Source organism: Penaeus vannamei, chromosome 15, assembly GCF_042767895.1.
Source record: "Penaeus vannamei isolate JL-2024 chromosome 15, ASM4276789v1, whole genome shotgun sequence".
Lineage (NCBI taxonomy): Eukaryota > Metazoa > Arthropoda > Malacostraca > Decapoda > Penaeidae > Penaeus > Penaeus vannamei.
This window is the reverse complement of record NC_091563.1, coordinates 3,793,637-3,808,636: the sequence shown is the minus strand read 5'-3', so window position 1 is coordinate 3,808,636 and position 15,000 is coordinate 3,793,637. Positions and strand designations below refer to the sequence as shown.

Genomic DNA, 15,000 nt, shown 5'->3' with positions numbered 1-15,000 from the left:
ATATACTGTAAAGCCTTCGAAGGGGATAACTAAAAGTTACATTTGCATTCCGAAACCGATAGTGTCAGGCTGCCGAACAGATAGCACTGGAATTGAAATACGTTATTACCGCCGTCAAATAGAGCATGTTCCATACCTTACAGTGTTCAATTGTTTCGCGATGTGTTCTTAGTGCACGTGTTTCATGTTCAGCACATATATATTGCAATAAAGCAAACTTAAAATGGAGTAGTATGTCTCATGACTTAATACTAATCGATCTTTTAAGGGGGATAGCGCGAACGCAGTCCCCCGCTACCAAAAATTGCGCACTCGAGTTAACCACATTTGGGTTAATCGCAGGGGTCAGCGCCACCGGAGTGCAATGGTGAGCCTCGCCCTGGGAGAACCGCCTTCGTGATCACGGTATCTCCTGTGCCAGGTAAGTATGCTTGGCAACGGCAACGGCGGATTCCACAGCAAACTGACTGAGGACTTACAGCGGTTTGTACGGAATAGTTTTACAGTCACTGGCGATCTGTGGGCATTTATTTCTGAACTTTGTTTTGATAAATTACTCACTTAAATTCAAAACACAACACATAGTGTAAAATGAAAAACAAATGTATGGAATAGCGAAATATGTAACTTATTAGAACATAATCAAAGCAGACATGTATTTATATTGGTAGTACAAAACCATCTCCCCTACATATTAAAGAAAACGAATATGAGCTACAGGGACTAATATAAATGCAATGTACGTAGTCGGCAAATAATTTCTTTGTGTTACAATTACCAAAAAAAAATTAATAAAACATTTTTAAATAGCGTTATCTTATCATCATCTTCATAGATATAAAAGTCTATCACTTCATCCATGCTACTATTGCTAATTATGATGAACACCATTGGTACCAGAATTAGTTATACTTACTATAAATATAGTTTTATTATTACAGGTAGCAATATGATTTATTATAATGGTGTTAAAAATATGGTTATTCTTACCATTGCTACTAATAACGATTTTATTCATATTTCATTACCATTAACTTTTTATCTATCAACAATTATCATGTCCTTAATAATAAAAGATATTCATTACTGCCAACAAAATCTGCATGCAAGTATATAATACAGGATAATGATTATCTTAAACCAACTGTAATAACGTATATTCTATAGGAAAATGTAGATTTTCAAATAGTAATGATTATTACAATATTTACATCGCAATAAGAGAATGTCACTCAGGTACAGACATGGTGTCCTGTTAATATGCATCATAGTCGAAAATATTTTCTTCAGCCTTCGAAGGGGATAACTATAAATTATATTTGCATTCCGAAACTGATAACGTCAGGCTGCCCAACAGCTAGCACAGGAATTGAAACACGTTATTACCGCCGACAAATAAAACATGTTCCATACCTTACCGTGTTCAGTTGTTTCGCGATGTGGTCTTACTGTACGTGTTTCATTTTCAGCACATATATGTTCCTATGAAGCAAACTTATGGAGTAATATGCCTCATGACTTAATACTAATCGATCTTTTAAGGGGGATAGCGCGAACGCAGTCCCCCGCTACCAAAAATTGCGCACTCGAGTTAACCACATTTGGGTTAATCGCAGGGGTCAGCGCCACCGGAGTGCAATGGTGAGCCTCGCCCTGGGAGAACCGCCTTCGTGATCACGGTATCTCCTGTGCCAGGTAAGTATGCTTGGCAACGGCAACGACGGATTCCACAGCAATCTGACTGAGGACTTACAGCGGTTGGTACGGAATAGTGTTGCAGTCACTGACGATCTAACTGAGGGCATTTATTTCTGAACTCTGTTTTGATAAATTACTCACTTAAATTCATAATATACATTGTGTAAAAAGTAAACATAATTTGGGAAAAGAGAGAAATATGGAACATTAGAAAATAGTCAAACATATTTTTTGGCAATGCAAACCCCTCTCACTTGCATCTTAAAGAAAACGAATGTGGGCTACAGGGACTAATATAAATGTAACGTACGCATTCGTCAAATAATTCCGTTTAATTAATGTTACAATTACCAAAAATGTTAATGAATAAAACATTTTCCATATGGCTTTATCTTATTATCAACTTAACAGTGCACTTTATTCATGCTACTATTGCTAGTTATGATGTGCATCATTGGTACTAGCACTAATTATACCTTATTATTTTTATAATTCTATCATTACTGATAGTAACATAATTATTAATTATACTCTTGATATTAAAATATGGTTATTGTTACCACAGCTACTAATAATTATTTCATTCATATTTCATTACTATTACTTTTATTTATTTATCATAAATCATCAATAATAAAAGTATATTCATTACTGTAAAAAAAAATCCATTTCCATACAGGTATTTAAGATAATGATTATCTTAACTGTAATGTTGTATATTCTATAGAAACAAATATCTATTTTCAAGTTACAGTGATTCATACAATATTTACATCACAATAAAAGAATGTTACACACAGGTACAGACATGGATAGCAATGTCTAATTATGGTTGCACACATGTTCCATACCTTACTGTGTTCAATTGTCCCGCATTGTGTCTTTAATGTAAATGTGTTTCATAGTTAGCACAGTTATTACTATGAAGCATACTTAAAATGGAGTAATATGATCTTTTATTAAGGGGGATAGCGCGAACGCAGTCCCCCGCTACCAAAAATTGCGCACTCGAGTTAACCACATTTGGGTTAATCGCAGGGGTCAGCGCCACCGGAGTGCAATGGTGAGCCTCGCCCTGGGAGAACCGCCTTCGTGATCACGGTATCTCCTGTGCCAGGTAAGTATGCTTGGCAACGGCAGCGGCAGAGTCCAGTGCGAATAGACTGATGACAAAGTGCGTTATACGTGACCGGTTATGTGGTCGCTGACTCTTTCAAAGGGGATTTACTTCTATATCATATACTTTTGGTCATCTAGTTATTTAAATTCAGAACTAAGCGGATTGTCTACACGTACAAAAAGGCATGGAATGGAATAGCATGTCCCTTGTTCATAAATATATATAAATACTAATATCAGCTAAACAAACATTTATTATTTTATCAAAGAAAACGGTTGTCGTTTACAGGGACTGATATAAATCCAATGGAAGTGTTAGTAATCTGTTTCCATTGCTATATTCATCACTAAAAGTAACCGATTAATATTTTTCTAGCATCAATTTATGGCTATCAACTTTCCAATAGTAACAATTAGTTTATTGTATTGCTTAATCATTATTTTATTTATGCTACCTGTAGACACCCACGTCCACACACATGCACATACACACAATATATATATATATATATATATATATATATATATATATATATATATATATATATATATATATATATATACATTTATATATATACATACAAACATATATAAATCTATATACGTATATATTTATATATACCTATATATACAAATATGTATATTATATATATAGACATATAAATATATATACATATGTTTACAGATATTTACATATATCTATATTCATTTATATATACATACATATACAAAAATACATATACATACATATTTATATACATATATATATATATATATATATATATATATATATATATATATATATATATATATATATATATATATATATATATATATTTATAGACATGTGCATGTACAAATATATCTATATATAGACATATATATATAAATATATATATATATATATATATATATATATATATATATATATATATATATATATATATATATATATATATATATATATATATATATATATATATATATATATATATATATATATATGTGTGTGTGTGTGTATATATATATATATATTCATATTTATATTCATATACATACATATTCATATTATATATATATATATATATATATATATATATATATATATATATATATATATATATATATATAGAGAGAGAGAGAGAGAGAGTGAGAGAGAGAGAGAGAGAGAGAGAGATGTTTATAAATATATATACATACATATATATATATATATATATATATATATATATATATATATATATATATATATATATATATATATACATATATATATACATATATAAATATATACACATACATACATATATGTTTATATGCAAACATATACATATATTAATTTATAAACAAACACAAAATATACATATATATATATACATACACACACACACACACACACACACACACACACACACACACACACACACATATATATATATATATATATATATATATATACATCTATGTATACATATACATATATATATGTATACATGTATACATACATATATATTTATAAATCTATACACATAGATACATATATATATATGTCATGCGCCATCGACTGAGCTGCGCTATCGATCGATCGCGCTGCGCCATCTGTAGATCCATCGTTGGCGAAATCATCGATCGATTGCGCTGCGCGTTCGAGGGATAAATTATCTTTGAGGAATTCATCTAAGGATTTTTTAAAGGAAAAATAAGTTTAAGACTAATAAAAAGTCAACTTGACATTTTTTCGTGTGTGCGTGTATGTGTATGTATTTCTGCCGTTCTCTAAACATAAATATGTTAAAGAAAACGGACATAAATTGTGAATCGGAACCATACACTATCATAAACGGATGCATAGTTTACAATTGTGTGTACAATATATAAATATCCAAATTATAACACATACACACAAATATATATACATATATATATATATATATATATATATATATATATATATATATATATATATATATATATATATATATATATATATATACAGATATACACACGAATAAATATACATGTGTATACATACGCACACACACACACACACACACACACACACACACACACACACACACACACACATATATATATATATATATATATATATATATATATATGTATATATGTATATATATATACATATATACATATATATATATAAATTTACGAATATACATATTTCAAAACATTTGAAATAAATGGATTTAAAGATTGTGATTCAAACTGATCATAAGTTCTCCACCATTTTTATCCTCTTAATTTTCTGCCACTAATAAGTCAACCAAACTATTTCTTGTGAAAAGATAGGGCAGATTTAATAGAAAACAGAGATGCGTTTTTGTTAAGGTGGTGAATTCGCCTCTTCTATTTTCATATATGAATATATATGCATGTATTATATATAAACCTATATAGTATATACTTATATAATGTATGTCTATGTTCAAGCATATAGATATATGTAAGCGTATATATGCATTCATACATATAATCCTTCCCATATTTTGTCACTCCTGTGTTGGAGTTTTCAAAAGTAACAATTCTAGTGGATTTACATTCAACCACTCAGCCTGTGTGGGCCTCCTCTGGACACGGTGAACCGAGCCAGAACGGTCATCAATGCTCTTACGAAGAACGTAAGAACCGCTTCCCGCTCAGAGGCTCACACTCAAAGTCCTCATCGTGGTTGAATATATTCCGAGAATCTTGGCGAGAAACCCGGCAATCTCACTATAGAATTGATCCTATAAAGTATGATCTTAATGTTGGATTGAAGTCTGTGGTCCCAATTAAGTTCTACTGATGACTTACGATGAAGATAGGCTGAGCTTGTTATCAGCTTGTTATTATTACTATTATTATTGTAATTATACATATAGGTGTGTATATTATATACATACATGTGTGTATGTGCGTGCTTATGTAAATTACTATGCAATTAAGTTCTTGTATACTTAATGGTATTTAAATATATTTGACAAACAATAATATAAAACAAAACAGTACACCCTTTTGAAATAATAAATGGGATGTGGATGTGTTATTGTAATATATAAATATCCACACTGTATCGCATGTTTATGCATATATAGATATACACATGTACAAATATCCAAGTGTGCGTTTGCATATATGTAAATATATTTATGAGCACACAGGTACAGCCAATAACAAACGCGGTGTCGCCTCGCTAAACCTGGCTCGGAGAGATCATGCCCTTTTTGCCCTGAAAGGAGGCCCACCTTTAAACCAGGGTAGAGTTAGGATGGATCGAATATCAGACGGAAATTGCGAAATCAAAAAAAGGAAGTGCAATAATGACTAATATATGGAGAGAGAGACAGGGGGGGGGGATCGCTTTTGTTCCTGTTTAGGTGTTAGAGTGATGGATATATTGGAGACCTGTTTTAAGAAATAAGTTATCGTATTTCTTTTCGAAAATAATTATCATGAAATCTTATCACATCGTTTTATTTTAGTTTATCATATTATCTATATAAAAAAAATCCTTAAATGTTCGAACTGACTATTCATAATATTCATCATACGGAAAAATCCTTCGTTTGCATTATCCCTCAGCCGTGTATTACTATATCGCTCTGCTTTACCATAAGCAGCCACACTCTCTCCGTCTTGTATCACCTGGATCCGCTATTTTGATAATGGTAAACTTTTGATGTTGTTTGGAAAATAGAATAATACTCATGATAATCATACGTGATTATAGTTTCCAAATGTTTACAATTATTTCACATAAAAAAACGAAATAGTATGTAAAAGATGGATTGAACAAGAGATATCGAAAGTATTGGGTTTCTACAATAGTTTGGAGGGGGAACACCGACAAGGTCGTGAGCACTAGTCGCTGAAACAACAAATAAGGCTTAAAAATAGGTAGAGTCAAAGAAATATTCCCGTACTTCGCGATTCATGAACGCGACTGGAGGTTGTGGCTCGTAAGGTGATGAATTCGCCTCTTCTCTTTTCATATATGAATATATATATGCATGGATTATTATATACATACCGATATATTATATACATATATAATGTATGTATATGTGCAAGCATATAAATATATGCAAGGGTATATATGCATTCATACAAATAACCTTTCCCATATTTTATCACTCCTGTGTTGGAGTTTTCAAAAGTAACAATCCAAGTGGATTTATATTCAACCACTCAGCCTGTGTGGGCCTCCTCTGGACACGGTCAACCGAGCCAGAACGGTCATCAATGCTCTTACGAAGAACGTAAGAACCGCTTCCCGCTCAGAGGCTCACACTCAAAGTCCTCATCGTGGTTGAATATATTCCGAGAATCTTGGCGAGAAACCCGGCAATCTCACTATAGAATTGATCCTATAAAGTATGATCTTAGTTTAAGTTTGAAGTTTGTGGTCCCAAATAAGTTTTACTGATGACTTACAATGGAAATAGGCTGAGCTTATCAGCTTATAATTATTACTATTATTATTGTAATTATACATATATGTGTATTTATATATACATATGTGTATGCGTATTACTATGCAGTTAAGTTCTTGTATACTTTATGGTATTTAAACATATTTGACAAAGAATAATATAAAACAAAGTAGTACATCTTTTTTTAAATAATAAATGGGATGTGGTGTCGGCATATATAAATATCCACACTGTAACACATGCATATGTATATATAGATATACACCCATGTATAAGTATCCAAGTGTGCGTATGCATATACATAAATATATTTATAAACACCTGTACAGCCAATAACAAACGCGGTGTCGCATCGCTAAACCTGTATCGGAGAGATCATGCCCTTCTTGCCCTGAAAGGAGGCCCACCTTCAAGCAGGGTAGAGTTAGGATGGATCGAATATGAGGAAGGAAATTACGGAAATCAAGAAAAGAAGTGCAATAATGACTATAATATATATGGAGAGAGAGGGGGATCGTTTCTATTCCTTTTTAGTTTGATGGATATATTGGAGACCTGCTTTAAGAAATAAATCATCGTATATTATTTCGAAGATAATCATCATATAATTTTATCACATAGTTTTATTTTAGTTCCTTATCACATTTTCTATATAAAAGACTGAGGGAATATTTCCGAGCTTCGCGATTCATGAACGCGACTGGAGGTTGTGGTTCGTAGGAGAGACCCAAACGAAATAAAAGGAAAACAAGGTAATCGATTCCTAAACCTTTACACTCCATTACCCTCGAAATTTTCTGGTCAAAGCCATTTCCTAAGGTTTGGTAGCTCAGGAGGTGCTATTTGATCCGAAATATTATTCATGCCCACATATATTACACACACTGTGTGTGTGCGAGAGGGGGGGGGGGTGCGGACGCTAGGCTTGATCGGTTAGGATTGAAACATAGCAAAACACTTACTCCTTACTTTGTCTAGCGAATCCAGATCACTCTCATCCTCTTCCCTCCTTTCCCATGTCCAGGGTGTTAGAACGTGGACCACCTTTCAGGGCAAGAAGGACATGATTTCCCCAATCTAGGTCTGCTGTGTGTGTGTGTGTGTGTGTGTGTGTGTGTGTGTTATTCGTATATATGCATTCATTTTTTATCACTCCTGTGTTGGAGTTTTCAAAAGTAACAATTCTGGTGGATTTATATTCAACCACTCAGCCTGTGTGGGCCTCCTCTGGACACGGTGAACCGAGCCAGAACGGTCATCAATGCTCTCACGAAGAACGTAAGAACCGCTTCCCGCTCAGAGGCTCACACTCAAAGTCCTCATCGTGGTTGAATATATTCCGAGAATCTTGGCGAGAAACCCGGCAATCTCACTATAGAATTGATCCTATAAAGTATGATCTTAATGTTGGATTGACGTTTGTGGTCCCAAATAAGTTTTACTGATGACTTACGATGGAAATAGACTGAGCCTGTTATCAGCTTGTTATTATTACTATTATTATTGTAATTATATATAAAAGTGTGTATTATATATACAAATGTGTGTATTACTATGCAATTAAATTCTTATATATTTAATGATATTTAAATATATTTGACAAAGAATGATATAAAACAAAACAGTACACCCTTTTTGAAATAACAAATGGGATGCGGATGTGTGTGCAATACATAAATATCCACACTGTAACACATGCATACGTATATATTGATATACGCTAATGTATAAATATCCAAGTGTGCGTATGCATATAAATAAATATATTTATTAGCACACAGGTACAGCCAATAACAAACGCGGTGTCGCATCCCCAAATCTGGCTCGGAGAGATCATGCCCTTCTTGCCCTGAAAGGAGGCCCAACTTCAAGCAACCGGGATAGAGTTAGGATGGATCGAATATGAGGAAGGAAAATGCGAAATCAAAACAGGAAGTGCAATAATGACTAAAATATATATGGAGAGAGAGGGGGATTGCTTTTGTTTCTGTTTAGGTGTTAGAGTGATGGATATATTGGAGACCTGCTTTAAGAAATTAGTTATCGTATATCTTTTCGAAAGCAATTTTCATGAGATCTTATCACATCGTTTTATTTTAGTTTATCATATTACCTATATAAAAATCCTTAACTGTTCGAACTGACTATTCATAATATTTATCATACGGAAATATCCTTCGTTTGCATTATCCCTCAGTCGTATATTACAATATCGCTCTGCTTTACCCTAAGCAGCTACACTCACTCCGTCTTGTGTCACCTGGATCCGCTATTTAATGGTAAACTTTTGATGTTATTTGGAAAATAGAATAATACTCATGACAATCATACGTCATTATAGTTTCCAAAAGTTTACTATTATTTCATATCGAAAGTAATGGGTTGCTTGAATAGTTTGGAGGGGAAAAACCGACAAGGTCGTGGGCACCAGCCTCTGAAACAACAAATAAGGCGTAAAAATAGGTAAGGTCAAGGCTAAGGGAATATTCCCGTGCTTCGTGATTCATGAACGCGACTGGAGGTTCTGGATCGTAGGAGACACCCAAACGAAATAAAAGGAAAACAAGGCAATCGATACCTAAACCTTTACACCCCATTACCCTCGAAAATTTCTGGCTAAAGCCATTCCTTCAGGTTTGATAGCTCAAGAGGTGCCACTTGATACGATACATTATTCACGCCCACAAATATTACAAACTGTGTTTGTGCGAGAGAGGGAGGTGCAGACTCTAGGCTTGATCCGTTAGGAATGAAACATAGCAAAAACTCACTCCTTGCTTTGCCTAGCGAATCCAGAACTCTCTCATCCTCTTCCCTCCTTTCCTATGTCCAGGTTATTTGAACGTAGCCCACCTTTCAAGGCAAGAAGGCTATGTTTTCTCCAAGCTAGGTCTGACGAGGCGATATTGTTTTTGTTGGTGGCTGTACATACATGTATATATAAATTTACTTATAAAAATCTATATATATATATTATATACATACATATATAAAGAGAGAATGGAAGAGGCGAAGTCGCACAAATCGAGTTATGAAATAAATGGATTGAATATGTTTCGAACTGACCATGAGTTTTCCATTTTAATAATCTTAATTTTCTGCCATTAATTGGTAAACTAACCACACCATTTCTAGTCAAAACATAAGGCAGATTTAATAGAAAACAGGGTGCATTTTTTGTTAAGGTGGTGAATTCGACCATTCGATTCTTATACATGTATGTATATGTATGTATTGTGCATATATAACCAGAAATATTATGTATATATATAAATATTTATATGTATATATGGAAGCATATAAACATGTATATTTATATATGCGTATGTATACATTTATACATATAGTTTTTCCCATATTTTATCACTCCTGTGTTGGAGTTTTTAAAAGTAACAATTCTTGTGGATTTATATTCAACCACTCAGCCTGTGTGAGCCTCCTCTGGACACGGTGAACCGAGCCAGAACGGTCATCAATGCTCTTACGAAGAACATAAGAACCGCTTCCCGCTCAGAGGCTCACACTGAAAGTCCTCATCGTGGTTGAATATATTCCGAGAATCTTGGCGAGAAACCCGGCAATCTCACTATAGAATTAATCCTATAAAGTATGATCTTAATGTTGGATTGAAGTTTGTGGTCCCAATTAAGTTCTACTGATGACTTACGATGGAAATAGGCTGAGCCTGGTATCAGCTTGTTATCATTACTAATATTATTGTAATTATACATACATGTGTGTTTTATATATATACAAATGTGTGTATTACTATGCAATTAAGTTCTTATATATTTTATGATATTCAAATATAATTGATTAAGAATGATATAAAACAAAATAGTACATCCTTTTTGAAATAATAAATGAGATGCGGATGTGTGTGCAATGCATAAATATCCACACTGTAAGACATGTATACGTATATATAGATATACGCTAATGTATAAATATCCAAGTGTGCGTATGCACATATGTAAATATATTTATAAGCACACATGTACAGCCAATAACAAACGCGGTGTCGCCTCGCCAAACCTGTCTCGGAGAGATCATGCCCTTCTTGCCCTGAAAGGAGGCCCACCTTCAAGCAACCAGGGTAGAGCTAGGATGGATCGAATTTCAGAAGGAAATTGCGAAATTAAAAAAGGAAGTGCAATAATGACTAAAATATATATGGAGAGAGAGGAGGGGGTCGCTTTTGTTCCTGTTTAGGTGTTAGTTTGATGGATATATTGGAGACTTGCTTTAAGAAAAAAAGTTATCGTATATCTTTTCGAAAATAATTATCATGAAATCTTATCACATCGTTATATTTTAGTTCCTCATCATATTTTCTATATATAAAAAAATCCTTAAATGTTGGAACTAACTGTTCATATAAATATTCATCATACGGAAATATCCTTCGTTTGCATTATCCCTCAGCCGTATATTACTATTATCACTCTGCTTTACTCTAAGAAGCCACACTCTCTCCGTCTTGTATCACCTGGATCCGCTATTTAGATAATGGTAAACTTTTGATGTTATTTGGAAAATAGAATAATACTTATGACAATCATTCGTCATCATAGTTTCCAAATGTTTACAATTATTTCACATAAAAAAACGAAATAGTATTTAAAAGATGGATTGAACAAGAGATATCGAAAGTAATGGGTTTCTTGAATAGTTTGGAGGGGGAATACCGACAAGGTCGTGGGCACCAGACGCTGAAATAGGCATAAAATTAGGTAGAGTCAAGGCTAAGGGAATATTTCCGTGCTTCGCGATTCATGAACGCGCCTGGAGGTTCTGGATCGTAGGAGCCACCCAAACGAAATCAAAGGAAAACAGGGCAATCGATGCCCAAATCTTTACACCACATTATCCTCGAAACTTTCTGGTCAAAGCCATTTCTTAAGGTTTGGTAGATCAAGAGGCGCTATTTGATACGATACATTATTCACGCCCACAGATATTACACACTGTGTTTGTGCGAGAGAGAGAGAGGGGGGGGGGGGGTGCGGACGCTAGGCTTGATCGGTTAGGACTGAAACAGCAAAAACTCACTCCTTGCTTCACCAAGCGAATCCAGATCACTCTCATCCTCTTCCCTCCTTTCCCATGTCCAGGTTGTTAGAACGTGGACCACCTTTCACGGCAAGAAGGCCATGATTTCCCCAAGATAGGTCTGACGAGGCGATATCGTTTTTGTTGTCGGCTGTACATACATATATATATATATATATATATATATATATATATATATATATATATATATATATATATATGTGTATATATAAATTTCCTTATAAAAATGTATGTGTATATATACATATACATATATAAAGAGAGAATGGAAGAGGCGAAGTCCCACAACTCGAGTTATGAAATAAATGGATTGAATGCGTTTCCAACTGACCATGAGTTTTCCACCATTTCAATAATCTTAATTTTCTGCCATTAATAGGTAAGGTAATCACACCATTTCTCGTCAGAACATAAGGCAGATTTAATAGAAAACGGGGTGCATTTTTTGTTAAGGTAGTGAATTCGTCCATTCGATTCACATATATGTTTATATATGTATGTATTACACATATATAACCATAAATATTTTGTATATATATATATATATATATATATATATATATATATATATATATATATATATATATATATATATATATATATATATATATATATTTAATGTATGTATATGTGAAGGCATATAAACATACATATTTATGCATTCATACATATGTATGTATGCATTTATACATATAGTTTTCCCATATTTTGTCACTCCTGTGTTGGAGTTTTCAAAAGTAACAATCCTAGTGGATTTATATTCAACCACTCAGCCTGTGTGGGCCTCCTCTGGACACGGTGAACCGAGCCAGAACGGTCATCAATGCTCTTACGAAGAACGTAAGAACCGCTTCCCGCTCAGAGGCTCACACTCAAAGTCCTCATCGTGGTTGAATATATTCCGAGAATCTTGGCGAGAAACCCGGCAATCTCACTATAGAATTGATCCTATAAAGTATGATCTTAATGTTGGATTGAAGTTTGTGGTCCCAAATCTGTTTTACTGATGACTTACGATAGAAATAGGCTGAGCTTGTTAGCAGCTTGTTATTACTACTATTACTATTATAATCATACATAAATGTGAATATTATACATATATATGTGCATATTATACATATATGTGTATATTATACATATATATGTGTATATTATACATAGCGTGTGTGTATTACTATGCAATGAAGTTCTTGTATACTTTGATATTTAAATATATTAGATAAACAATAATATAAAACAAAACAGTACACCCTTTTAGAAATAATAAATGGGATGTGGATGTGTATGCAATAAATAAATATCGACACTGTAACACATGTTTATCTATATATATAGATATGCTCATGTATAAATATCCAAGTGTGCGTATGCATATATATATATATATATATATATATATATATATATATATATATATATATATATATATAATATATATATAATATATATATATATATATATATATATATATATATATATATATATATATATATATATATATATTTATAAGCACACAGGTACAGCCAATAACAAACGCGGTGTCGCCTCGCCAAACCTGGCTCGGAGAGATCATGCCCTTCTTGCCCTGAAAGGAGGCCCACCTTCAAGCAACCAGGGTAGAGTTAGGATGGATCGAATATGAGGAAGGAAATTGCGGAAATCAAGAAAAGTGCAATAATGACTAAAATATACATGGAGAGAGAGAGGGTTCGCTTTTATTCCTGTTTAGTTAGTTTGATGGATATATTGGACACCTGCTTTTAGAAATATTATCGTATAAGACAATTATCATGAAATCTGATCACTTTTTTTTTCTTTTTTTTAGTTTCTTTTCATAATTTCTTTATAAAAAATCCTTAAATGTTGGAACTGACTATTCATAATATTCATCATACGGAAATATCCTTCGTTTGCATTATCCCTCAACCGTATATTACTATATCGCTCTGCTTTACCTTGAGCAGCCACATTCTCTTCCTCTTGTATCACCTGGATCCGCTATTTAGATGATGGTAAACTTTTGATGTTATTTGGACAATAGAATAATACTCATGACAGTCATACGCAATTATTGTTTATTTCATAAGGCCGATTTAATAGAAAACGGGGTGCATTTTTCTTTAAGGTGGTGAATTCGCCCATTCTCATATATGTATGTATTATACATACACACACACACACATATTTATAAGTATATATATTATGTATATATAGTGTATATATATTTACAGGCATATAAACATACGGCAGATTTAATAGAAAACGGGGTGCATTTTTTGTTAAGGTGGTGAATTCGCCCATTCGATTCTCATATATGTATATATATGTATGTATTATACACACACACACACACATACACACACACACACACACACACACACACACACACACACACACACACACACACACACACACATATATATATATATATATATATATATATATATATATATATTTAATGTATGTATATGTACAGGCATATAAACATATATGATTATATATGCGTATATATATATATTCATACAAATAACCCTTCTCGTATCTTATCACTCCTGTGTTGGAGTTTTCAAAAGTAACAATTCCAGTGGATTTATATTCAACCACTCAGCCTGTGTGGGCCTCCTCTGGACACGGTGAACCGAGCCAGAACGGTCATCAATGCTCTTACGAAGAACGT

At 33.1% G+C, this 15,000-nt stretch overlaps 9 non-coding genes across 9 annotated transcripts in view; all 9 read right to left on the bottom strand.

The window, feature by feature from the left end:
- Positions 1–266: 266 nt before the first annotated feature.
- LOC113819027 (U1 spliceosomal RNA) lies at positions 267–429 on the bottom strand. The gene has a single exon (XR_003476958.1). It is a non-coding gene; the product is annotated as a U1 spliceosomal RNA (small nuclear RNA).
- A 1,111-nt stretch (positions 430–1,540) lies between these two features.
- LOC113819028 (U1 spliceosomal RNA) lies at positions 1,541–1,703 on the bottom strand. The gene has a single exon (XR_003476959.1). It is a non-coding gene; the product is annotated as a U1 spliceosomal RNA (small nuclear RNA).
- A 957-nt stretch (positions 1,704–2,660) lies between these two features.
- LOC113819029 (U1 spliceosomal RNA) lies at positions 2,661–2,823 on the bottom strand. Its single transcript, XR_003476960.1, has one exon. It is a non-coding gene; the product is annotated as a U1 spliceosomal RNA (small nuclear RNA).
- A 2,557-nt stretch (positions 2,824–5,380) lies between these two features.
- Positions 5,381–5,581, bottom strand: LOC113819017 (small nucleolar RNA U3). The gene has a single exon (XR_003476949.1). It is a non-coding gene; the product is annotated as a small nucleolar RNA U3 (small nucleolar RNA).
- Positions 5,582–7,000: 1,419 nt separating this feature from the next.
- Positions 7,001–7,201, bottom strand: LOC113819018 (small nucleolar RNA U3). Its single transcript, XR_003476950.2, has one exon. It is a non-coding gene; the product is annotated as a small nucleolar RNA U3 (small nucleolar RNA).
- A 1,251-nt stretch (positions 7,202–8,452) lies between these two features.
- Positions 8,453–8,653, bottom strand: LOC113821956 (small nucleolar RNA U3). Its single transcript, XR_003477248.2, has one exon. It is a non-coding gene; the product is annotated as a small nucleolar RNA U3 (small nucleolar RNA).
- Positions 8,654–10,666: 2,013 nt separating this feature from the next.
- On the bottom strand, positions 10,667–10,867 carry LOC113819016 (small nucleolar RNA U3). The gene has a single exon (XR_003476948.2). It is a non-coding gene; the product is annotated as a small nucleolar RNA U3 (small nucleolar RNA).
- A 2,220-nt stretch (positions 10,868–13,087) lies between these two features.
- Positions 13,088–13,288, bottom strand: LOC113819019 (small nucleolar RNA U3). Its single transcript, XR_003476951.1, has one exon. It is a non-coding gene; the product is annotated as a small nucleolar RNA U3 (small nucleolar RNA).
- A 1,634-nt stretch (positions 13,289–14,922) lies between these two features.
- LOC113819020 (small nucleolar RNA U3) overlaps positions 14,923–15,000 on the bottom strand; it is a 201-nt gene continuing 123 nt past the window's right edge. Inside the window, exon 1 of the small nucleolar RNA XR_003476952.1 lies at positions 14,923–15,000. This exon is cut by the window's right edge and continues 123 nt beyond it. This is a non-coding gene — a small nucleolar RNA (small nucleolar RNA U3).